The sequence below is a fragment of the Hyla sarda genome, chromosome 4 (genome assembly GCF_029499605.1).
Source record: "Hyla sarda isolate aHylSar1 chromosome 4, aHylSar1.hap1, whole genome shotgun sequence".
Taxonomy (NCBI): domain Eukaryota; kingdom Metazoa; phylum Chordata; class Amphibia; order Anura; family Hylidae; genus Hyla; species Hyla sarda.
Window position 1 is genome coordinate 18,006,168 of NC_079192.1, and position 27,704 is coordinate 18,033,871.

The 27,704-nt window shown below is 43.9% G+C and overlaps 1 long non-coding RNA gene across 1 annotated transcript in view; it reads left to right on the forward strand.

The window, feature by feature from the left end:
- The window catches only part of LOC130366749 (uncharacterized), a 37,270-nt gene extending 14,702 nt beyond the window's left edge, over positions 1 to 22,568 (forward strand). The window contains exons 2-3 of the long non-coding RNA XR_008891913.1: positions 20,504 to 20,578; positions 22,026 to 22,568. This is a non-coding gene — a long non-coding RNA (uncharacterized LOC130366749). The remainder of the gene's footprint in view (positions 1 to 20,503; positions 20,579 to 22,025) is intronic.
- Positions 22,569 to 27,704: the final 5,136 nt, after the last annotated feature.

Sequence of the window (27,704 nt, forward strand, 5' to 3'; positions counted from 1 at the left end):
TAATTTACAAATCTGTCTAACTTTCTGGCATCAGAAAAATGTTTCTGGCAGAAATTTTTTTTTCCTCTATGAGTCTCGTTTACATAACTTGAAAAAGGTGGAAGTGGTGATGACCAGAAGCCTCACAAACATCTTCTTCCTGTTTAGATTATAAGATGTCAGAAGACTAAAATAAATGGGTCACATTTATTTCAATGGGTGATTTTAAGTCTCCGCCGGTATTAGTGGCGCTTAATTTCCATTATTTTGATGGAAAAAAAATACCAGGTATGCACTATTTTTGGTTTATTTAAAGGGGTACTCCGGCGCTTAGACATCTTATCCCCTATCCAAAGGATAGGGGATAAGATGCCTGATTGCGGGGGTCCCGCCACTGGGGACCCCCGTGATCTTGCACACAGCACCCCAGTTAAAATCAGTCCCCGGAGCATGTTCGCTCCGGATCTGATTACCGGCGAACACTGGGCAGGCGGCGTGTGATGTCATGCCTCAGCCCCCATGTGACATCACGCTCCGCCCCTCAATGCAAGCCTATGGGAGGGGGCGTGACAGATGTCACACGCCGCCGGCCCCATGGGCAGGACCCCCGCGATCAGGCATTTTATCCCCTATCCTTTGGATAGGGGATAAGATGTCTAAGCACCGGATTACCCCTTTAAGTTTATGGGGATGGAGGTAACCTCCGCCTGTGTCTGTTAGTTTTTACATCCGTCACAAAACATTATTGCAACTGAGCATGCTTAGAAAGGAAATAAAATAAAACAAAGGAATTGAGGCCAGATCACGTGACAGTAAACCTAAATAGTTAAAATAGGGTTAAAAACTGACATTTATGGAATGTATAAACTGATTTAAAGGGGTTATCCATCATAATAGGACTTTAGTACTTACTGCCAGGAATAGACATGCTTAGGAAGGATCTGTGCTTGTTGTGGAGCTAAATGGCTATGTTGTGAGTCCACCATAACACTGTGGCTATCTTTTAATAAAAGGGCTATTTCCTGTTGGAGTTCCCTCCCTCCAACTACAAGTCCCAGGATTCCTTGTTTGTAAGTGTGAGGTCACTTTTCTTCCTCCCACACATCAAAACTACAATTCCTTGCAGAATGATCTCCCACCCAGCAGTTGCTCCACCCATTGAAACAAACAGGGTCCCTTTCAATACCTGACTAGTGATGTAATGTCTGGAGTTGCACTGAAACCTGGGAAAACCTGAGATGAAACTCATTTTGTATGCTGTTAAAAATAAACATCAGGGCAAAAATCACAGAAGAATTGCGAGACCACCATGAAACACAGGTACAGACACTATATTATGAGCTACACTAACTTTACTGCCCCTGTAGTATAGTAAAATAAAAAAAATAAAAATCCTGGAATACCCCTTTAAACTGATAGTAAAGGTCTGTTGTTTTAATAGCTCTCTCTAAGAAATCTTTGTAAATAACGGACTGTTGGCATAAGTTTAGAATAAATAGATGACAATAAGAATCTAACATAACGGATGCTCCTAGTGGTGTGAACACAGACTTAGCAGTGCTGTTAAAAAATCACTTTCTGGTTTGTGATGTCACTGTGGAAGCTCCGATGCGTTTCAGAAACAAAAGATTTCCTTCATCAGGGTGGTAGAAGTCCAATTCAGCTATGGTCTGAATTGAACTTCTACCTCTCTGATGAAGAAAGTTGTTTTGTTTCTGAAACCCGTCAGAGACCTTTAAAGGTGTCCATAGCCTGTAAGCAATTTCATGTAGGTAGTTTATTTCTTCTATGAAGTTTCTCTTCCTATGATGTGTAATGGGGGTCACCACCTGTGAAATTTACATGTGGCATCAAAGTTAAAAATGGTTGTGTATACATCTTTATGGTGTGAATCATTTATTTGTTCCAAGACATAAGACTCCCCCTTCTTGTTACTTTATGTGATTGCACACAACTTATTCATTCATTTCTATTTTTCACATCTGATGGTCTGTTACCCAAGCGAGTCGTGTTCACACAGTAGAATTTCTTCTTAATTTTCAATACCAAACACCAGTATTTTACATAAGTGAGTGAAAGCCTCACATTATATACAGTATCTCCCATAAGTGAGTCCACCCATCACATTATATACAGTATCTCCCATAAGTGACCAAACCTCACATTATATATACAGTATCTCCCATAAGTGAGTCCACCCCTCACATTATATACATTATATCCCATAAGTGAGTCCACCCATCACATTATATACAGTATCTCCCATATGTGAGTCCACCCCTCACATTATATACAGTATCTCCCATAAGTGACCAAACCTCACATTATATATACAGTATCTCCCATAAGTGAGTCCACCCCTCACATTATATACATTATATCACATAAGTGACTCCACCCCTCACATTATATATACAGTATCTCCCATAAGTGAGTCCACCCCTCACATTATATACAGTATCTCCCATAAGTGACTCCACCCCTCACATTATATACAGTATATCCCATAAATGAGTCCACCCCTCACATTATATACAGTATCTCCCATAAGTGAGTCCACCCCTCACATTATATATATAGTATCTCCCATAAGTGAGTCCACCCCTCACATTATATACAGTATCTCCCATAAGTGACTCCACCCCTCACATTATATACAGTATATCCCATAAATGAGTCCACCCCTCACATTATATACAGTATCTCCCATAAGTGAGTCCACCCCTCACATTATATATATAGTATCTCCCATAAGTGAGTCCACCCCTCACATTATATACAGTATCTCCCATAAGTGACTCCACCCCTCACATTATATATACAGTATCTCCCATAAGTGACTCCACCCCTCACATTATATATACAGTATCTCCCATAAGTGAGTCCACCCCTCACATTATATATACAGTATCTCCCATAAGTGAGTCCACCCCTCACATTATATATACAGTATATCTCATAAGTGACTCCACCCCTCACATTATATATACAGTATCTCCCATAAGTGAGTCCACTCCTCATATTATATACAGTATATCCCATAAGTGAGTCCACCCCTCACATTATATATATAGTATCTCCCATAAGTGAGTCCACCCCTCACATTATATATACAGCATCTCCCATAAGTGAGTCCACCCCTCACATTATATATACAGTATCTCCCATAAGTGACTCCACCCCTCTCATAAGTGACTCCACCCCTCTCATGACAACACTGAAGAAATTACCCTCTGCTCCAATGTAAAGTATTGAGTGCACGGCTTGTATAACAGTGTTAAATGTTTTGTCCCCTGAAAATAAGTCAACACACAGCCATTAATGTCTAAATCTTGGCCACAAAAGTGAGTACACCTGTAAGTGAAAATGTCCACTTTGGGCCCAATTAGCCATTTACCTCCCCAGGGTCACGTGACTCGTTGGTTTTACAAGGTTACAAGGTCTTAGATGTAAATATGGAGCAGGTGTCTAAAATTTACTGTTATCGTTCTCGCACTCTCTAATATATATATATATAATATAACTTTTAATTGTGCTCATTAAAATAGTGTCCAAACTAGTATATTGCACATTTATTGCATCTAAATGGCAGTGGTGTTTAAAATTATCAGCACTGTATCCAGTTAGTTCCTATCCAATAGTATCATGAAAATGTCTGTCATGCAGACTATTAGTTTGTTGTTACTATCTAGTGTACCCCGGTGCCCTGCTGCAGCTTTGGCACTCGGTATACTAACTAGGAAAGGTCACTGGTACAGTCTGTGGTTAAAACATTAATCCTCTCTTCTAAACGTTTTCGCCATTCTGAATGGCTTTCTCAAAGAAATGAGGCACGTCAGACTCGCGGGTTTAACAGGTATTTATAGACTTACTAATTATCATAGCTGATTGTTCGTCGTTCCTCACAACCAATCACGCATCGTAGTATCTCTGATGTCACTCCCTTTCATGATGCCTCCCTAACCAATCAATTTACGTCCTCAGCGCATGTCATTGATCTTCTTATTTTCGGGATGGAAATAGACTCTAGAGCAGGATAAAATCCCCATAGCAAACATAGGCTGTTCTGGACAGTTCCTAAAATGGACAGCAGAGGTCAGCAGAGAGCACTGTGGTCATGACATCAGAGGAAATGCATTTCTTTTTTGAATATCTGTGATTTACAAATCTGTTTAACTTGCTGGCACCAGTTGATTAAAAAAAAAAAAGTTTTCCACGGGAGTACCCCTTTAACCCTTTTTTTAGGAGTTTGAATCTATTGGAGTTGTAGCCCGGAACGTGCTCGATCGGGGTGATTCTGACTGGATCCATGTTCTCTGGATGTGTAATGGCACAGTGCCTTGAGAGTCTGTGTAAAAGAAATGTGTTTTTGATATTTTGTCGGTGTTTGTTGAAACGGCAGTGTAGGGGTTGTGACGTCCTACCCACGTACTGAAGGCCGCAGACACAATCTATCAGGTAAATCACATAGGCTGATTGGCACGTCAGTCTGTATTTCAGTTGGAAAGTTTCTCCAGCGCTGCAAGTGCCCTCCAAATTATCATATTATAACCATGGCCGCCTGAACCAAATGTCTTATACTGTTTCAACCAACACAGTGGTCCTATTAAACTCTCAGGGCCCATATGAGACCCACAGTACAAGCTCTAAGCGAGCATCTGCTAATCCGGCAAAGAATATTGTTGCACCAATTCAGTGCGCTTTCCTCACTGGTTACTCACTGCCGGCTGAGGGATCCAGTACAGCATATAGTGCTGGAGTACAAATCAATGCTTACAAACATCACCACGGCTGACAGATGCCAGCCGCAACAAACTCCGCGACTATCACTCTTAGTTTTGTTCCAGCCGATGTGTCCGCAACAGTGCGCAGCGCAATACGCTGCAGTATGATTAATAAAAAGATTCCAAATGTCAGTCAGAATATACCCCGCTACAAGCATCTGTAATACCTGTAACATAGTATATTATTAGTATATTATTAGCTCTTCCATCATGTTATGCAAATTAATGTTTCAATGATTATTCAAATTACCTGTACCGGTGACATGATGACCCGGCAGTAATTCTACTCTGAAGGTGTATATTTAAACCACTGCAAACGCACATCTGTAATACTCTATGCCTGACGAAGAACCCGGCACAGGTTCGAAACCTTTGTGTTGCACCCTACTATATGTTACCAATAAAAGCCAAACAGTTTTTAACCTCTTAAGGACGCTGGGCATATCCATATGCCCTGCATCCCGAGTCCTTAAGGACGTGGTGCATATGCATACGCCTGTGGGAATTCCGGTCCCCGCCGCTAGCCGGTTGGGGACCGGACCGGGATGCCTGCTGAAACCTTTCAGCAGGCATCCCGGCACATCACCGAGGGGGGTCCTGAGACCCCCCCCCCATTTCGGTGATCGCAGAAAATTGCATGTCAATTCAGACATGCGTTTTTCTGCTATTCTGGGATGATCGAGTCTCTGGTGACCCAATCACCCGGAAAATACGGATGATTGGAGCTGTCAGTGACATCCCCAATCATCCTGAGGGATAGGAGCGAGGTCGCAGTGCTGCGATCCCCTCCTATCCGCTGCCATTGGTCAGAACAGATTCTGACCAATGGCAGCCAGGACACTGGATGTCGGGCAGAACGGGGGGAGAAGATGGAGGCCGGTACCTGCAAAGAAGATGCGCATTGACCGAAGATCATCGCAGAGGCAGCGGATATCACGTCGAAGGTAGGGAATCGACGGTGGGGGGGGGGGGGGGAGGAAGGGTAGCAGTAAGTGATATTTACTGCTGCCCTTCCTAGAGGGTGCCAAACTGCAACTCTCGGCATGCCCAGACAGCCAAAGGCTGTCTGGGCATGTTGGGAGTTGTAGTCTTGCAACATATGGAGGGTCACAGTTTGGAGACCACTGTTACAGTGGTGCCCAAACGGTAGCCCTCCAGATGTTACCAAACTACTACTCTCAGCATGCCGAGACTGCCCAGGCATGCTGGGAGTTGTAGTTCTGTAACATCTGTCCCTTCAGATTTTGCAATTTTCATGAAATTTTTTAAAATTGCTGCTCTACTTTGAAGCCCTCTAATTTTTTCTAAAAGCAGAAATATGTCCATTTTATGATGCCAACATAAAGTGGACATATTGTATTTGTGAAGAAAAATAAGATTTATTTGGAATATCCATTTACCTTACAAGTAGAGAGCTTCAAAGTTAGAAAAATGCTAAATTTTCAAACTTTTCATGACATTTTGGGATTTTACACCAAAAAAGGATGCAAGTAGTGCCGGAAATTTACCACCAAAATAAAGTAGAATATGTCACGAAAAAACACTCTCAGAATCAGAATATTCGGTAAAAGCGTTTTAGAGTTATTAATGCGTAAAGCGACGGTGGTCAGAATTGCGAAAAAGGGCTCAGTCCTTAAGGTGAAAAAGGGCTGTTCAGGACCCAAGATGTATGCATACGTCTTGGGACCCTGGTACTTAAGGACCCAGGACGTATGCATACGTTCTGAGTCATTCCGGTCTCCGCCGCTCGCCGGGCGGAGATTGGAACGGTATGCCTGCTGAAATCGTTCAGCAGACATGCCGTGCAAATGCCGAGGGGGGTCCCGGGACCCCCACATGTTGACGATCGGCGCAGATCGCAAGCGAATTCACGCCAGCGATCTGCGACGATTCCGGTCATTCAGGTCAATTGTGAACCGATGACCCGGTAATAAATGGTGATCGGCGGTGTACGATACACCGCCAATCACCTGCCGTTGCTTGGGAGAGGTGACAATACTGTCACCTCCCCAGCAACGCTGCTATTGGCCAGCGATCGTCCCGCCAATAGCAATGCGGCAGAAGAGGGGTTAACGGCTCCTTCTCCCTGCTCTGCGCGCTTACTGAGTTCAGTCAGCGGGCAGTGCGGGAAGATAAGGACCGGGATCCCCCCTCAGAGCATTGGAGACCCTCAGGAAGAAGAGGACCCCTTTAGATCAGGGTGAGCTTTTTCCAGGGACAGTAGGGAATCAAAAGAAAGTAAAAGTGAAAAAACAGTAAAAGTGAAAAAACTGAAAAAAAAGTAAACCCCCCCTGACCCCCTAATAGGTCCCCAAGGGTCCACTGTCACCTGATCTGTGTGACCCCGGGCCCTATTAGGGGTTCAGGGTGCTGCGAGTGCCACACATTTTTTTTTTTGGTCGCAGCTGTTTTTTTTTTTTTTTTCTGTAAGTTTACACCAAGCACCACACACTACACACTTCCCTGTTCCTCCCCCCCCCCCCCCCCCCCCCCCGCACACACCACCGTACAAAAAAGGTGATGGCCCACCGGGCATTTTCGGCAGCGGAGGCTTACGCTTTTTTAGCCTCCGACTCCGAATCTGCCAGTGAGGACGAGGAAGATCCTAATTTTTTGTGTTCTTCCTCGTCCTCCTCATCATCTAGCAGTGATGATAAGCCCCCTGCAGGGCGGCGGAGATGCCGCCAGGCGAGGCCACGCACCCCCCATGAGAGTGACCCAGTGGCCGACACTAGTACGAGTGGCAATGCCGCTCTTAATAGGAGTCCGGCCCCCCAGATAAGTGCACCAAAGCCCCCTTCCGATGACCCTGTCTGGAGCCCCCCAGAAGGTTATCAGCCACGGATTCCTGAGTTTGTCTCTTCTGAGCATTGTAGTTCGGCCGTAGTGCAAATCAGGTCAACTTATGGGGTACCTCCATACTCAGAACAGATGGGGTTACAAATTTTGGGGGGTATTTTCTGCTATTAACCCTTGCAAAAATTTGAAATTTGGTGGAAACCCACATTTTAGCATTTTAGTGAAAACTTTTTTTTTTCTTTACATACGCAAAAGTTGTGAAACCCCTGTGGGATATTAAGGCTCACTTAATTCCTTGTTACGTTCCCCAAGGGGTCTAGTTTCCAAAATGGTATGCCATGTATTTTTTTTTGTTTTTTTTTTTGCTGTCCTGGCACCATAGGGGCTTCCTAAAAGCGGCATGCACCCCGAGCAAAATTTGCTCTCAAAAAAACAAATATGACTCCTTCTCTTCTGAGCATTGCAGTTTGCCCGTAGTGCAATTCAGGTCAACTTATGGGGTATCTCCATACTCAGAAGAGATGGGGTTACAAATTTTGGGGGATATTTTCTGCTATTAATCCTGGCAAAATTGTGAAATTTGAAGGGAAACACACATTTTTGTGAAAAAAAATATTTTTTACATATGCAAAAGTCGTGAAACCCCTGTGGGGTATTAAGGCTCACTTTATTCCTTGTTACGATCCTCAAGGGGTCTAGTTTCCAAAATGGTATGCCATGTGGGTTGTTTTTGCTGTTCTGGCACCATAGGGGCTTCCTAAATGCAACATGCCCCCCAAAAACCATTTCAGAAAAACGTACTCTCCAAAATCCCCTTGTCGTTCCTTCGCTTCTGAGCCCTCTACTGCGCCCGCTGAACAATTTACATAGACATATGAGGTATGTGCTTACTCGAGAGAAATTGTAAAAATTAAAAAATTGGGTCTACAAGAACATGCGAGTGTAAAAAATGAAGATTGTGAATTTTCTCCTTCGCTTTGCTGCTATTCTTGTGAAACACCTAAAGGGTTAAAATGCTGGCTGAATGTCATTTTGATTACTTTGGGGGTGCAGTTTTTATAATGGGGTCATTTGTGGGGTATTTCTAATATGAAGACCCTTCAAATCCACTTCAAACCTGAACTGTGGAAAATTGGAAAATTGCTGCTGAACTTTGAAGCCCTCTGGTGTCTTCCAAAACTAAAAACATGTAAATTTTATGATGCAAACATAAATGTGAATTAAAAAAAATGATTTGGAATATCCATTTTCCTTACAAGCAGAGAGCTTCAAAGGTAGAAAAATGCAAAATTTTCAAATTTTTCATCACATTTTGTGATTTTTCACCAAGAAAGGATGCAAGTTACCATAACATTTTACCACTATGTTAAAGTAGAATATGTCACGAAAAAACAATCTCGGAATCAGAATGATAATTAAAAGCATTCCAGAGTTATTAATGTTTAAAACAGTGGTCAGATGTTCAAAAAATGGCCGGGTCCTAAGGTGTAAAATGGCTGGGTCTTTAAGGGGTTAAGGGGTTGAGAAATATTTTTGGCACAATGGTTTCTTCAAGGATTTGGCACCATCTAACACTTCCCAATTTTTTCCAAATTACCATTGACACAGCACCGTTACCTGAAAATCACGGTGAAGGGCATAAAGGCTGCCTCCCGCACGTCTGGACCTCCAGCAACAGAGAGTCTACGGGCAAGTTAAAGGCGTTGTGCCCTGAGCACAACTAACCATGGTAAGGTGCAATATATTGCACATTCCTTGCTCTATCCTAAAAAATACTCCACTAGGAGCGCACCTCAGTTTTTTCTTTTCTAAATGCTCCTTTCACAGTATATAGACCCTTGACAGATTAACAGGTACAAAATAGTACTTAGATGTAGGTATGTGGTATGCACTTATGAGGGCAGAAAATGTGCTACAATATGCTTAAAAATACTTATTTTTACCTGTGTCCCAGATTCCAAAATTCTTTTATAATCAGAAATTGTCAGAATACCACCTGCCATTAAAAATAATAAAATGATAAATACATTCTCTGAAGAAAAGGATCCTTCATTAGATGACAAAATGAGTAAATGAGTATTTTGTGTTCCAGTGACATTAGCTCTTCGGAGGAACAGGAAAACATGATACAACTTAATTCTGACACTAAAGAACCACATCAAAGAATGAACGACTTAAAGCCTACATGAACTCAGGAACTTCAAAATGGTAAATTTACCACCCGGGGTAGTCAGTCCATTCCAACAGCCGGTTGTCAGTATCCACAGTTCCCTGATTCTGCTGGTCCTTGGCAATATTCCTTTTATTACTGGTCTGGTATCAACATGGCAATAATGCTGGGAGAGTAACTCAAGGATACCCACATGTTTCCTACAATACACAGTCAATATATGGAGACCATATAGTGGCTTAATGACACAGCCTGGAGGCAATTGAAGCATGAGGAGAGCATATAGTGGATGAATGACACAGCCTGGAACTGGAAGCAGCATGAGTAGACACTAGGGCTTCACAATCCCGTAAGATTAAAAGCTGAATTTTGAAATTAAAATTCAAGATTTAGAGTAGCTAGTGCTACAATAAAAAAATTTGAGGCCTAGGCCTAGCAGCATCAGTAAACCATATATTGGCTGAATGACAGTCTGGAGTTGGCTGGAGCATGAGGAGACCATTGAAATTTAAGAATTATAAATAGAAATTTAAGATTTTGAAATTGAAATTGAGGATTTTGAAATTGAACTTTTAACTCCCAAGTTTTAGTGTCTGGGGCCCCGGCGCGTGGGTACAAAAGACCACATCTAACAAGGAGTCACATGTCACCTCAATGACAGAGCCTGGAGGTGGCATAAGTAGGAGGAGACCATATAGTGGCTGAATGGCACAGCCTCAAGTTGGCTGAAGCATGAGAATAGACCATATAGTGGCTGAATGAGACAGCCTGGAGGTGGCATACTGTAAGTATGAGGAGACCATAAAGTGGCTGAATTACTGCCTGGAGTTTGTGGCAGCATGTGAAGACCATATAGTGTCTGAATGACACAGCCTGGAGCTTGTGGCAGCATGAAGAGACCATATAGTGGCTGATAGGCACAGCCTGGAGATGGCTGATGCATGATTGGACCACATAGTGGCTGAATGAGACAGCCTGGAGGTGGCATCAGTATGAGGAGGCTGAATGACTGCCTGGAGTTTGTGACAGCATAGGGAGACCATATAGTGTCTGAATGGCACAACCTGGATTTGGCTAAAGCATGAGGAGACCATATAGTGGCTGAATGAGACAGCCTGGAGGTGGCATCAGTATGAGGAGACCATATAGTGGCTAAATGACTTTCTGGAGTTTGTGGCAGCATGGGGAGACCATATGGTGTCTGAATGGCACAGCCTGGAGTTGGCTGAAGCATGAGGACACCATATAGTGGCTGAATGGCACAGCCTGGAGGTGCCTAACGCATGAGGAGACCATATAGTGGCTGAATGGCACAGCCAGGAGTTGGCTGAAGCATGAGGAGACCATATAGTGGCTGAATGGCACAGCCTAGAGTTGGCTGAAGCATGAGAAGAGACCATATAGTGGCTGAATAAGACAGCCTGGAGTTGGCAGCATCAGGAGTCCTGAAAGTGACCCGATGACAGAGCGGTGTGGTGGATGGCAATACCAGTAGCCGGTGACGAAGGTGCGTGAAAAAAGGTCTGATGCGGAGGAATGTTTGTAATTGGGGAGCAGCGCCTTAAATCTGTTTGGCACTATCCATATTTGTGAAGTGTTGGTGTGGCCAATCTACTCTCATGCATCAGGCATTGGTGGGCGGAAATCCTAGCTGATCCATCCCTGATTCATCTTCACAAAGGTCAGTCTCTCCACATTTTTCGTGGACAGACAAGTTCTCCTTGGGGTGACTATGGCCCCCGCCGCACTAAACACCCTCTCTGACAGCACACTTCTGGCTGGGCAGGACAGCTTTTTCAGGGAAAACTCTGCTAGTAGTGGCCACAAATCAAGTTTGGCTGCCCAGAAGTCCAGGGGATCTTGAAGGTGTGTTGGCATGGGCATGTCAAGGTATGCCACTACCTGCTACTTAAGGTCCTGCTCCAGGTGTACCTGCTGCTGATGAGTTTCTACACTATGCGGGTGAAGAAAGCTACTCATCAGCGACTGTAGACTTAGGCTGCTGCTGATGGAGCTGGCACTACTCATGCCACCCCACCCCTCCCCAGCAGCCATGGCAGTGGAAGGTGAATGCAGGGGGCCCCCCAATTCAGACCTGCGAGAGGATGGACAATGGCGTCGATAGGCATCGGCCAACTGACTACATAGGATGCCTCTGTAGTAGGTCATTTTGTCCTCCCTCTCAGTGGGTGTAAAAAAGGCCCCTATTTTGTGGCAGCAGCAAGGGTCCAATAAGGTGGAGAGCCAGAAGTCATCCCGCTGCCGAATGGTGACAAGTCAGCTGTCACTACGCAAGCAAGTGAACATGCATCGTGCCATTTGTGCAAGTGTCTCGGAGGGACTCCCTGCCTCCATCTTCACAGCATACTGCCATAGTGTGTCTGGGTCCTCTGTTTTGCCTTCCTCATAACCCTCTAGCTCCTCTGGCTGCTCCTGCTCCTCCTCTCCTGTCATATTACTAGAAAAAAGCCCATTTGGCGAAACCTAAACTGTGCTCAACTATTCCCCTCCCCCTCCTCCTCCTCCAGTTCAGCCCCCACAGGGCTCATGTGACCGTGAGATTTAGGCGCCACATCTCCAGTGCCCTGACCAGCCATCATTTCCAACACTTGTATGAAATGAAGCAGTGGAATGACGTCGTTAATAACGTAATCCTGGCGAGTTACTAATATTGCGGTTTCCTCAAAGGGCCTCAGCAAATGGCAGGTGTCACGTATGAGATTCCACTGGTTCACATTGAAGTTACACAGGGGAGTACCCCTATCCGCTTGGTTCCTCAAGAAATCGGTGATGGCTTTTCTCTGTATGTACAGTCGGTCCAACATATGGAGGGTGGAATTCCAACGTGTGGCAACATCATAAATCAGACTATGTTGGAGGATACCATTCTGACGCTGCAGCTCAAGGAGGGTATGCTTTATGGTTTACGAGCGGCTGAAGTGCATGCAAAGTTTCCTTCTCATTGTTAGGATGTCTTGCAGATTGGGGGAACACTTCAGGAACCGCTTGACAACCAGATTGAACACATGTGCCATGCAGGGCGCATAGCTCAGCCTTCCCATTCGCAGTGCATGTAAGATGTTCTTTCCGTTGTCAGTCACCATGGTTCCCATTTCCAGATTTCGTGGAGTAAGCCATACTCAGATTTCTTGATGAATGACTTTTAGCAGTTCCTCTCCTTTGTGACTCTTTTCACCAAGGCAAACCATGTGAAGAACAGTGTGACACCGCCGTGCACTGCACACATGGTATGCTGAAGGGCCACTGAGACTTGTCTGGGCAGTGGAGGCTGAGGACACGGTGGAGGATGAGGATGCAGAGTCGCACACTGTCACAGGACCAACGGGCCGACAGTGTGGGGGAGGAAGCGGTGTGACCTGTCCAAGTTGGGGTTGTGGCTGTGCAGGACCCACATTCACCCAGTGGGCCGTAAAGGACATGTATTGTCCCTGACCTTAGTTACGTTCCAGACGTCGGTGCTGCTGTGCACTTTGGTACACACCGATAGGCTCAAGGACTGTCCCAACTTCTCTTCCACAAAATTGTGCAGGGCTGGTACTCAGGGCCGGATCATCATTGGTGCTCATGGAGCACCTGCTCCGGGCCCGGGGCCCACAGGGGGCCCCTAGGGCCGCCATCAGGGCAGTACAGGCAGTACTGCCATCAGGGGCCCAGACAAGGTGCACTGTGTACTGGGGGCCCGGCTGCTGCCGACTCTGTCACTCTCCTCCCACACTGCATGTTAGTAAAAAGAACAAGCCCCTTGCAAAGCAGTAGGGCTTGTTCTTTTTACGGAGCTAAAATCATGGGGGCCCATCCCCTCCTCCTGCCTGGACTTTGCAGGGCTCCAGGCTCAGCAGTACCCCACACATGTGCAAGAAGATGTACGGGCCTCTCTCCTGGGCCCCTCCCCCACTGCTCAGTAAGTTCCCCGGCCTCCTGCTTTACACAGCTCGGCAGTCGGGTAATAGGAGCAGGGGGAGGCTGCAGGCTGCACAGTGCTACAGCTGGGAGCAGAAGTCAGGCTTGGGGCTACACAAAATGTGGACCCCCTGGAGCCGTTCAATCCTGCCTAAAAAGTAAGTGTGCTTTTGTATATGTGTGTGTATATGCCCTGTGCCTGATTGTGTATATGTCCTGTGCCTGATTGTGTAAATGTCCTGTGCCTGATTGTGTATATGTCCTGTGCCTGAATGTGTATATGTCCTGTGCCTGAATGTGTATATGTGCTGTGCCTGATTGTGTATATGTCCTGTGCCTGATTGTGTATATGTCCTGTGCCTGATTGTGTATATGTCCTGTGCCTGATTGTGTATATGTCCTGTGCCTGATTGTGTATATGTCCTGTGCCTGATTGTGTATATGTCCTGTGCCTGATTGTGTATATGTCCTGTGCCTGATTGTGTATATGTCCTGCGCCTGAATGTGTATATGTCCTGTGCCTGATTGTGTATATGTCCTGTGCCTGATTGTGTATATGTCTGTTAATATTATGAATGTATATATGCAATGTGCAGGTGTTTTGTATCTGTGCAATGTGCGTGTCTCCACAGTGTGGGGCACTATATGGGTATTTGGGGGCTCTCTTCAGGAGACTGGGAACGCTGGGTGAAAGGTAGTGCACGGTGCTGGGCTCACACTACTTCCTCAACTTTATGTACTGTTTGTCACCCAGCTTTCCCAGTCTCCTAAAGGGAATATCAATCTTATGAAGCAGCCACATTGGAGAGGAAACATGGAGTAAAGTAACAATGTCCCACTAGTACTTCCCCAGCTTTATAAGACTCCTGAATGGCAGAATACTAGTATGACATCTGGTACTTCATGTTTCCAATATGGCTGCTTCACCAGACATATACATGGCCATTTACATGCTAAAATCTGGCCATATTTTGACTTGCAATGCAGCACGTATTTTGGTAGAGATTGATCAAGACTTGTACAAAGGAAAAGTTGCTGAGTTGCCCATAGCAACCAATCAGATCACTTTCATTTTTGAAAAGGCCTGTGAAAGATAAAAGAAGTGATCTGATTGGTTGCTATGGGCAACTCAGCAACTTTTTCTCAGCACAGGTCTTGATGAATCTCCCCCCCTTGTGCTGTAAACGGCCAAAGATATGGCCCATATTCAAAGTTTTTTTTGTACTATTGCTCTTGGTAAGGGTGGTGGGGTGGCCAGACACTATGGCTGTATGGGGCCCTGAAATTCATGATGGCAGCCCTGGGGGCCCCCGTCACATTTGCGACATCCCTGTGTCCCAAAAAAAAATTTCAGGACACAAGAATGCCCAGGTTACCGGGAGGTAGCGCACGCAGGGACGTCACTGACATCCCGTCCGTGCGCCCATAGAAGAGCAGGGCGGTGCATCGAGAAGGACGCGTGTGGGGGACTATACTGCACCTAATGTGGGGGAACTATATTGCACCTAATGTGGGGAACTATATTGCACCTAATGTGGGGAACTGTACTGCACCTAATGTGGAGAACTGTACTGCACCTAATGTGGGGGAACTGTACTGCACCTAATGGGGGGGGGACTGTACTGCACCCCTAATGGGGGGGGACTGTACTGAACCCCTAATGGGGGAACTGTACTGCACCCCTAATGGGGGGGACGACTGTACTGCACCCCTAATGTGGGGGGAATGTACCGCACCCCTTATGCAAGGGGAACTGTACTGCACCCCTAATGTGGGGGAACTGTACTGCACCCCTAATGTGGGGGAACTGTACTGCACCCCTAATGTGGGGGGACTTATACTGCACCTAATGTGCGGGAACTATACTCCACCTAATGTGGGGGAACTGTTGGGGGGGACTGCTGGGGGGTGGGGGCGGGGGGGCCCCATCATAATGAAGTGCTCCATCTTCCAGGCAGCCTTAATCTGGCCCTGCTGGTACTGCCTTCTTCACAAACAAATGACAAGTTGGCACTCACCACCTCGGCTCGGCACAAGCCATCAGTTCTCTGAAAGTTGCTGAGTCCACCACTTGAAAAGGGAGGGACTGCAGCACCAGCAACTTGGACAGGAGCATATTCATCTTCTGCACTGTTGGATGAGTGGGCGCACACTGTTGTCTCTTGGACATGGCTTCGATGATGGATTGTTGGCGGAATGCCTGACTAAAAGTAGGAGGAGCAGGAGCATCTGGAGCGACAGAAGGAGGGTATGATACACAGCTCTCTTCGGCTGAGGCGGGGGAGCCTTGGCTGTCTGAAACAGGGAGCGGCGTCCCACTGGGTGATGCAGCAGGCTGGACCACTACATCAGAGCTATGGTTCTCCCATGCCGCTTTATGGTGGCGAAGCATGTGTTGACACAGGGCCCTGGTGCCAACATTGGGACCCTGGCCATGCTTCACCTTCTGCCGACACATCTTGCATGTGGCTATTTGAACCTTCTCTGGATGCTTAATGAAAAACTGCCACACTGCCGAGTAGCTGATTTTCCCCCCAACAGTCTGCACTAATTGACTGCTACTGGCGCCATCTTCAGGAACCCCTGTTCCACTACCTCCCGGGAAGGTAGGCTGCTGCGAAGCAGGTGGTCTCCCCAGGCACGTTTGGCTCCAGAATTTTTACTTCTGCCACCATGCTGACTGTCAACCATGCTACCACCTTGCTGGCTCAGCTGCTGCCTCACGGGCAACCAGCAACTTTCTTCTCCTGATGATGATGAAGCCTCTTCTACACCAGGCTTTCAATTGCGATCGGCTTCATCATCATCAACAAGTCTCTGATGTCCTCCTCAGGTTCTTCAATAGTGTCTGCTTCATAGCGCTGAACCCTGGCAACACCACCTCCCACGTCACTCTTCTCATCACTACTTGCCCGCCTAGTGGAGGAAGCGGCGAATGTCTCCTCCACTTGCTGGCTGGCCTGTAGCTGCTGACTGTCCTCTATTAGATCGTCCTCAGTGAATAGTGTAGCTGAACCCACAGCATAAGATACTTCTGTAGGGGAGAGAACAGCATAGGACAGAGGCAATGGGAGGACAGGGACGGCTCCTGGGCCATGCCAACTGGTGGTTGTGTATGAGGAACCCACTGACTGTTGACTGTAGGTATCAGATGTCACTTATGATGAAGTGGATGGACGTGTTAACCAATCGATGACGGAAGATGGGTTGCTGGTCGAAACTAGTGTTGCTCGCGAATATTCGCAATTCGAATATTATTCGCGAATATCGCATATTCGCGAATTCGCGAATTTCGCGAATATAGCGCTATATATTCGTAATTACGAATATTGGTTTTTTTTTTTTTTTTTTTTTTTTTTCTTCACAGTACACATCACAGTGATCACCCCTCTCTGCTTCCAGCTTGTGTGGTGTAAAGAAGGCTCTAATACTACTGTGTGAGACTGGCGTGCGAAAATTCGCATATGCGAAAATTAGCATATGCGAATTTTCGTATATGCGAATTTTACCTTATGCTAATTTTGTATATGCTAATTTTCACATCTGTAAATGTTCGCGTGTGCGAAAATAAAACGAGGATATAACGAATATGCGAATATTCGCGAATATATGACGAATATTCGTCCATATATTCGCGAATATTCGCGAATTCGAATATGGCCTATGCCGCTCAACACTAGTCGAAACACGACTGCTAGTTGATACAGGGAGCTCAGGCCTCTCACTGCGAATCCTGCTGCCACTCACCTCTAGTCTGCTGCGACCTCTGGCACTCCTCTTTGCACATCCTGGCACTTCTCTGCCTGACATATTTAGTGCGCATCACGGGAGAACAATACGCTTCACTATGCTTAAAAAAGTATTTGTCTAGAACAGCAACAGGTGTGTACTTTGCCTGGACTCTCATATTATCTAGGCAATTGACAGATTAACAGTAAAGATTAAAATAGTACACTACTTAGATGTGCGTATGTGGCATGCACTTATGAGGGCAGAAAAATGCGCAACAGTACACTTAAAAAAGTATCTGAGTAGGAACACAAGCCGGTGAGTAGTTTTGCCTTGACTTTCACAGTATCTAGTCCCTTGATAGGTTAACAGGTTAAAAATAGCACACTGCTTAGATGTAAGCATGTGGTATGCATTTATGAGGGAAGAAAAATGCACTACAGTACACTTAAAAAAGTATCTGAGTACAACATCAGTTGGTGATTACTTTTGTCTGCATTTTCACTGTATCTAGGCCCTTGACAGATTACCAGGTACAAAATAGTACACTACTTAGATGTAGGTATGTGATATGCACTGATGAGGGCAGAAAAATGCGCTACTGTGCACTTAATAAACGCATTAGAGTAAAACACCAGCCAGTGATTACTTTTTGCTTTCCTTTCACAGTATGTAGGCCCTTGACAGATTAACAAGCACAAAATAGTACACCACTTAGATTTAGGTATGTGGTATGGACTTATAAGAGCAGAAAAATACGGTACAGTACGCTTAAAAAAAGTATTTTAATAAAACACCAGCTGGTGATTACTATGGCCTGGACTTTCACAGTATCTAGGCCCTTGACAGATTACCAGGTACAAAATAGTACACTACTTAGATGTAGGTATGTGGTATGCACTTATGAGGGCAGAAAAATGCGATACTGTACGCTTAATAAATGTATTGGAGTAAAACACCAGCTGGTGATTACTTTTGGCTGTCCTTCCACAGTATGTAGGCCCTTGATAGATTAACAGGCACAAAATAGTACACCACTTATATGTAGGTATGTGGTATGCACTTATTAGGGCAGAAAAATGCGGTACAGTACGCTTAATAAAAACATAGTTTTGTAAAACACCAGCTGGGGATTTCTTTGGCCTTGCCTTTCACAGTGTGTAGGCCCTTGTCAGATTAACAGGTACAAAATAGTAAACTACTTAGATTTAGGTATGTGGTATGCACTTATGAGGGTAGAAAAATGGGCTACTGTACACTTAATAAACGTAGTGGAGTAAAACACCAGCCGGTGATTACTTTTGGCTGTCCTTTCACAGTATGTAGGGCCTTGACAGATTAACAGGCACAAAAAAGTACACTACCTAGATGTAGGTATGTGTTATGCACTTATGAGGGCAGAAAAATGTGGCACAGTACGCTTAATAAATGTATTGGAGTAAAACACCAGCCGGTAATAACTTTTGCCTAGACTTTCACAGTATGTAGGCCCTTGACAGATTAACAGGTACAAAATAGTACACTATTTAGATATAGGTATGTGGTATGCACTTATGAGGGTAGAAAAATGGGCTACTGTACGCTTAATAAACGTAGTGGAGTAAAACACCAGCCGGTGATTACTTTTGGCTGTGCTTTCACAGTATGTAGGCCCTTGACAGATTAACAGGCACAACAAATTACACTACCTAGATGTAGGTATGTGGTATGCACTTATGAGGGCAGAAAAATATGGTACAGTACGCTTAATAAATGTATTGGAGTAAAACACCAGCCGGCGATAACTTTTGCTTGGACTTTCACAGTATGTAGGCCCTTGACAGATTAACAGGTACAAAATAGTACACTATTTAGATATAGGTATGCAGTATGCACTTATGAGGGCAGAAAATGCGGTACAGTACGCTTAAAAATATATATTTTTGCACACCAGCAGTACACAACAGTGCTGAAGCACAAAAAACTGTGTAATAAATACAACATTTCACTCTGTCAAAGACTATTAGAAATGGACTGCTGGGTATTATACCGTGTATAGATTAGTATAACCAGCAGATTAGTTGTTGTGGAACAAAGACACAGAATTGCACTGAAAAATTATTCTTGCCTTCTCTGCTAAGGTTTATGAAGTTGAGGCAGCTTGTTGAAATGTATGAGACAACACACAGCTATCTGCCGAAGAAAGTGACTGGGAGATTAATGGCTGCAGTAAAATTCCTTTTCAGTGAAAAAAACAATACTCTCCGTCCACGAGAACGCTGATGTGACCAGGATGTGAAACGCTGCTGGAATTAGCTTTTCTGTGTAACAAACACACAGGCTGTCCGTCCTATCTCTCTACACTGTAATGAATGAAGTGGCTGGCCGCAATATGGCTGCCGAATATATAGGGCTGTGACATTCCAGGGGTGACTGGCTGCTGATAGGCTGCATCCTGCATGTGATTCAGGGTCATACCGCCTACTTCCCTTCCCGCCTTCCCAGCATTCCTTGCCCCATGTACTGACTTGTGGATCCGCCATTTAGATGCCCTGAAGCCTGGACCGCAGGAAATGGAGTTTAATGAAGCGATTTGTGTGATAGAATATATATTTGCATTTGTTGCAAATCGAATATTTCATTGAATATCTATCTCATATCTATCTATCTCATATCTATCTATCTATATCTCTTTTTACTTTCTACTTGCCTACATATAAGCACAAGAGTGAACATAATGTGGGCCCTATAACCACCTAATCACATGGCCACCGACAGTAGTGTACACTGCCATCATACAAGCACCGACATAACCAGTTATACCACTATGCAGTGACCATATAGTGGTCAGTACCATGACTGTGTAAGTGTGTGGTACCATTATCCCAGCATGCTCTGATTCTTTGTCTGGTCATACTGGGAGTCAAACTTTACCCCAAAGTGACCAGTAAGTGTGCCCTCACCTGAACTTTCACACAACCTGGTAAATGTATTATGTGGTACAGTAGATGGTGAAAGAGGTATCTGATAAATTGTGAGTGGACTTCACATGTATTATAAAGTTTTCTATATAGGCCCCCAGTAATTATTTTTTGGGGAAAAATAATTATTCTTTAACTGGTGTGTTCTCTTTTGCTTACAGAATGAAAAAATGATGTACGCAGTAGTGAATCACTCTACAACGCCAAAAAGACCCCAAGAATCAAAGGAGCCGGAGGTTGTTTCTCCTCATATTAAAAAATAACTTTATCATATACAAGAGGAGTAAAATCTCCATCATCACACATTGCTTTTTATAGCTATTCTCTTTTATGGCAAATGTGTTTTTTAAGGTGTATTGTATCCAAAGAATTTTTTTCTTATATTAGGGTGTTATAAATTTATAATCATGCTCACTAGTGCTTATAGTCATGCTCACCTCACTGACTTATACATTCATCTCTCTAATGGTCTTACTATCTGTGTCATTTTTATTTACTGTGTTTGGTTTTTGAACTGTATAAAAGTGCAGTGCTTGTCCAGGATCCAATAGTCATGCAGTGAGCTTGGTTCTTGTACTGTATTAATTTACTGTGCTTGGTCTTGGTACTGTTTATCTGTACTGTGCTTATCTCAGATCCAATATTAATGCAATGACCTTCATTCTTGTACTATATTTACTTACTGTGTTTGAGTCTGGTACTGTATCTATGGACTGTGCTTATCTCAGATCCAATATTCATGCATTGGTCTTGGTTATTGTTAAGTATTTACTTACTGTGCTTGGATCTGATACTGTATATCTGGACTGTGCTTATCTTAGATCCAATATTCTTGCCTTGGCCTTGCTTCTTGAATAGTATTTAATTACTGTGCTTGGATCTGATACTGTATATCTGGACTGTGCATATTTTAGATCCAATATTCTTGCCTTGACCTTCCTTCTTGTATAGTATATAATTACTGTGCTTGGATCTGATACTGTATATCTGGACTGTGTTCACCACAGATCCAATATTCAAGCAATGTCCTTGGCTCTCATTCTGTATTTACTTACTGTGTTTGGTTTTGGTACTGTCTATCACTACTGTGTTTGTCTCAGATCCAATATTCATGCAATGACCTCGGTTTTTGTACTATATTTATTTACTGTGTTGATTCTGCAGTATACGTGCACTTTGCCTATGTCTATCGGTACTGTGCTTATCTCAGATTCAATATTTAATCTGTCAACTGCAAATTAGTTTTCAAACTGCTGACAATGTTAGATAGCTTGTATGGCAAAGAGACACATGGTACCTTTAATATAACAGTGCTTCTATAAGATTAAAAAAAAAGTGTATAATCTGGTGCAAAGTATCAAAAATGAGTTCCCAAGCCCCTGAAGTGCTGAGGACTGGAACGCCTCTTCACTCCCATTCCTTTCCCTGCTTATCAGTTTAAAGCTGAGCCCTGTTTCCAAATCTTGCACCTGAACACAATTATAATGCACAGAAAAAGATTTGGAAACAGGGCTCGGCTTCCAGCAGACTGTTAATCAAGGATATGGGGAAGGTGTTCCAGTCCTTAATATTTCAGGAGCTTGTAAACACCTCTTTGGATAGGAAATAAGATGTATAGGTGCGGGGTACCCCTTTAAATGACAAATATTCTTTAACAAGGATGTTCCTTTTTTTTGTTCACAGGATGAAAAAATTTTGTATGCAATAGTGACTCACTCAACAACGCCAAAAATATCCCAAGTATCAAGGGAACCGGAGGTTGTTTATGCTGATGTTAAAAAACAATGACGTATAATTGTACATTTAAGAAGAGAGATACGTCCATCATCAAACATTGTTTTTTTCACAATTCAATATAGCAAACCTCTCCTGCTCTGGACAATTCCTGACATGGACAGAGGGGGTAGTAGAAAGCACTGTGTCTCACTGGAAAGAACTACAGGACATCCTCCAGGGCATTCAGCAACTCATCTGGAAATATTTTTTTATTTTTATAAAAGTTATTTACAAATCTGTATAATTTTTTATTAAAATACATCCCCTACAAATATATTTTCCCAATATAGTTAATAAGTTTCTGATGGGGGAGGGGTATTGGCTTAGGGCCCTCTCTACCCGCCCTGACACCTTTTTTCCCATTCAATAGGGCAACATCAGTCTATTGTTGTTTATGTACATAGGGCTTGCTGTAAAGCAAATGTCTAAATGCTGGTAAAACTCAACTCTTTTTTCATTGGTTTCATTTCGTGCGACACAATTTGCAACCAAAAAAACCAAGACCCTCCATTTTACAAGAAAAACCTATGTGGCCATGTGAGAAAAGGGGTGTGATCCTCTTTAAAATGGCAGACTTGGTTCAGTGCAGGAATTATTGTGCATTTATTTCAGGTTCCACTCTTTGGAGGTTTGGATGCTGTCAGATCTGTAGACAGTTCTCACTGCAGCAAGAAATTGCATTTTTGAAATCTGAGATGTTTAGATTATCTGTTAAACAAACTCAGACTGGGACTGCTGTAATGCCACTGCCACAGAGGACCCCTAGAAATGGAAGATGGGTTACTGTAGATTCGGGAAGACTTAGAGTTGTGGATAGAAGACATGTCCTACAGTCTGTGGTTCTCCATAATTAATTTGCAGCACTCTCAGAATGTAAGGGCAACATGGCTATTGGCTCCAGAACTGAGGGTGAGGAACCAGTGGCGTAGCTATAGAGGTCACAGAGGTCACCATGGCGATGGGGCATGACAGCCAGGGGGACTGCGGGCCCCCCCCCCCCCGCCCACTACACTAACTGCTGACAGGTCGGCGCTGACAGGTCGGCACTGCGCGGGCCTGGGGTGGAAGGGGGCGTAGCTGGCAGCAAGTTCCTTCATGCCAGAAGGTGTCCTTTATAAAATGAGCACAGCAGGGCCGGACTGACCATCGGGTCATATGCCTGCTTTAAAGCATGTATTTTTAATGCGTGCGGCTGCAGCCACCCTGCCTCTATGATACCCCATAGATAGTTGAAGGGACTGCTGGGAGATTACATGCCGTGCGCAGGCACGCACATCGGCTCCAAGCAAGTCCCTGAGCTCAACCCTGCCACATTACACTGTAAACGGAAGCAGCAACCCAGCGCCTCATACATCCTCTGCGGTTACCTGCACCGCGATCTCCTCTGGCTTCGACCCCGCTACTTCCCTGGCACCCGGTAAGCAGCAAGCCGCGGCAGTGATCCCCAGAAGCCGGGTGAGTGAACTGTGGGGTGAAGATACCGAGGATGGGTGTGTATATGTATATGATAGATCATGTGTCTGTATGTATGCATGCATGATAGATGTGTCTGTATGTATGCATGCATGATAGATGTGTCTGTATGTATGCATGTATGATTGATGTGTCTGTATGTATGCATGTATGATAGATGTGTCTGTATGTATGCATGTATGATTGTGTCAATATGTATGCATGTATGATTGATGTGTCAGTATGTATGCATGTATGAATGATATGTCTGTATGTATGCATGTATGGTTGATGTGTCAGTATGTATGTATGATTGATTTGTCTGTATGTATGCGTGTATGATTGATGTGTCAGTATGTATGCATGTATGATTGATGTGTCAGTATGTATGCATGTATGATTGATGTGTCTGTATTTACACCTGTATGATAGATGTGTCTGTATGTATGCATGTATGATAGATGTGTCTGTATGTATGCATGTATGATTGATGTGTCTGTATGTATGCTTGATAGATTTGTGTAATACTACAGCTGCAGGTCTGAAGGGGAGGCCTGTTGCTGTCAGCACACTTATTTATTTTAATGACGGGCCCTTAAAAATAAATAAATAATAATAATTTTTAAAAAGCTAAGGGCAAGCTCTGGCCTCTTTTCCCCCTGCAGGAGCCTCACTCTGGGCTGGCTGTTAGCGCAGTAAGATTGGGCAGGGACACTGCCCCCTTAAGAGCAGAGGGCTGCAGGGAGAAGACATGCCCCACGCAGGTAAGCACATCTGCTCCAAGCCCCTGACAAGTCCCTGCCTGCGACTGCCGCTACATCCACAGCATCTACAGAAAAAGCAGCAGCCTCTGCTCCACTCCATCCCCTACAGTCACCATCCGTATAATCTCCTCTGCTTCGCTGCATCCCCGGCACCTGGTGAGTGGCAGGCCATGGTGCTGATCTCCAGGAGGGTGAGAGGTTGGGGATGTGTGTATGTATTATAGAATGTGTGTATGTATGATGTATGTGTTTGTATGTATGATGTATGACAGATGTGTGTTTGTATGATAGATGTATGTATGATGGATGTGTGTATGATAGATGTATGTATGAATGATAAATGTGTGTGTATGTATGATAGATTTGTATGTGTATAATATATGGGTGTATGATGTGTAGATGTATCATACATCTATCATCATACATATACACATCTACCATACATACACCAGTCACATACACATCTATCATACATAAATACATATACTGTACATCAATGCGGAGGGGTGAGGGGCCAGGGGGTGATTAGGTACAGGTCAGATATTGGGCTCTGGGGAGTGGGGCAGAGGAGCCTGGAGCGGAATCTGGGGGTCTAGGGAGAGGGGAAGAGGAGCATGTAGGAGGACATGCTATTCCTGTGAAACATCTAAAGGGTTAATACACTGGCTGAATGTCATTTTGAATACTTTGGGGGTGTAGTTTTTATAATGGGGTCATTTATGGGGTATTTCTAATATGAAGACCCTTCAAATCCACTTCAAAACTGAACTGGTCCCTGAAAAATATCGAGTTTGAAAATTTTGTGAAAATTTTCAAAATTGCTGCTGAACTTTGAAGCCCTCTGGTGTTTTCCAAAAGTAAAAACTCATACATTTTATGATGCAAACATAAAGTAGACATATAGTATATGTGAACCAAAATTTTTTTGGGGGGAATATCCATTTTCCTTACAAGCAGAGAGCTTCAAAGTTAGAAAAATGCTAAATTTTCATTTTTTTCATCAAATTTGGGGATTTTTCACCAAGAAAGGATGCAAGTTACCATAAAATGTTACCACTATGTTAAAGTAGAATATGTCACGAAAAAACAATCTCGGAATCAGAATGATAAGTAAAAGCATTCCAGAGTTATTAATGTTTAAAGTGACAGTGGTCAGAATTGCAAAAAACGGCCGAGTCCTTAAGGTCAAAAGGGCTAAGTCCTTAAAGGGTTAAGGAAAATGATTTTGTGAGATGTCTCTCGAATGCTACTGCTAGAATAGATTTAAGATGTATTCTTAATATTGTTAAGCAAGCAAAGCAGGAAGGGAACATGGATGTTCTTGTCCATCTAGGGACTAATGACCTGGCTTGCAATGACTCCACTCCTCTTTGCATCCACTGTTTCATTTTCTGAAGTTCTGCCTGTGCATAGATAGGCAGATGTGCATTAAGGAGTTCAACTTTTGGCTTAGTAAATGGTGTCAAGAGCAAGGATTTGGCTTTGTGTCTCATGATAGCTCTACTTGGAATAGAAAGGAACTGTACAAAAAAGATGGTTTGCATCTTTCTTTCAAAGGAACGAATGTACTCAGTGAACAATTTCAATAATCTGCTAAGAAGTATTTAAACTAGGAAGGGGGGCAAAAGTGTCCAATTGCCGCCAAAACAATGCCAGAACATGTCAGTAGCACAGAGGAGCGCACATGCACTCGAAAAGCGTCTATGTTGCAGTGTATCACTGGCTAGGTGGTGTGTCGTGAGTGTCATCTTGCAAGATTTTTAATGCTTTGGATTACAAATAAAAGTTGATGTTTTTCGGAATTGCTGGATCCAGAATCCCTTTTTTGTCCACTACTACGTATCAAGCTGGGCCAGGCTGAGGATCTGGGCAAGACCATTTGGAGGTGAGCTGAAGATTTTGTTGTACTTTTAGTAGCTCAGAGGGTAAGAAATGACAAGCTCATAGTCCTGTTTATAAATGCTCACAGTTTAGGTTATAAAATCAATGAACTTTGGTCAATAATGGCATCTGAGAATGTACAGGGTGGGCCATTTATATGGATACACCTTAATAAAATGGGAATGGTTGGTGATATTAACTTCCTGTTTGTGGCACATTAGTATATGTGAGGGGGGAAACTTTTCAAGATGGGTGGTGACCATGACGGCCATTTTGAAGTCGCCCATTTTGAATCCAACTTTAGTTTTTTCAATAGGAAGAGGGTCATGTGACACATCAAACTTATTAGGAATTTCACAAGAAAAACAATGATGTGCTTTGTTTTAACGCAACTTTATTCTTTCATGAGTTATTTACAAGTTTCTGACCAATTATAAAATGTGTTCAATGTGCTGCCCATTGTGTTGGATTGTCAATGCAACCCTCTTCTCCCACTTTTTACACACTGATAGCAACACCGCAGGAGAAATGCTAGCACAGGCTTCCAGTATCCGTGTACACTGCTATATACTACTATGTACACCGCAGGAGAAATGCTAGCACAGGCTTCCAGTATCCGTATACACTGCTATATACTACTATATACACCGCAGGAGAAATGCTAGCACAGGCTTCCAGTATCCTTAGTTTCAGGTGCTGCACATCTCGTATCTTCACAGCATAGACAATTGCCTTCAGATGACCGCAAAGATAAAAGTCAAAGGGGGTCAGATCGGGAGACCTTGGGGGCCATTCAACTGGCCCACGATGACAAATCCACTTGATGTGTTTCCCTCTTTATGCACTGAAGCTGGCACGTTCCCTGAGTTTTTCCAGCAAGATGGTGCACCACCACATTATGGGTCCGAGCATTCCTAGATGAACAGTTTCCTGGAAAGTGGATTGGTTGTCGTGAGCCAGTTGAATGGCCCCCAAGGTCTCGCGATTTGACCTCCTTTGACTTTTATCTTTGGGGTCATCTGAAGGCAATTGTCTATGCTGTGAAGATATGAGATGTGCAGCACCTGAATCTACGGATACTGGAAGCCTGTGCTAGCATTTCCCTGCGGTGTTGCTATCAGTGTGTGAAGAGTGGGAGAAGATGGTTGCATTGACAATCCAATACAATGGGCAGCACATTAAACACATTTTATAAGTGGTCAGAAACTTGTAAATAACTCATGAAAGAATAACGTTACGTTAAAACCAAGCACATCATTGTTTTTCTTGCGAAATTCCTAATAAGTTTGATGTGTCACATGACCCTCTTCCTATTGAAAAAACAAAAGTTGGATTCAAAATGGCCGACTTCAAAATGGCCCCCATGGTCACCACCCATCTTGAAAAGTTTCCCCCCTCACATATACTAATGTGCCACAAACAGGAAGTTAATATCACCCACCATTCCCATTTTATTATGGTATATCCATATAAATGGCCCACCCTGTAG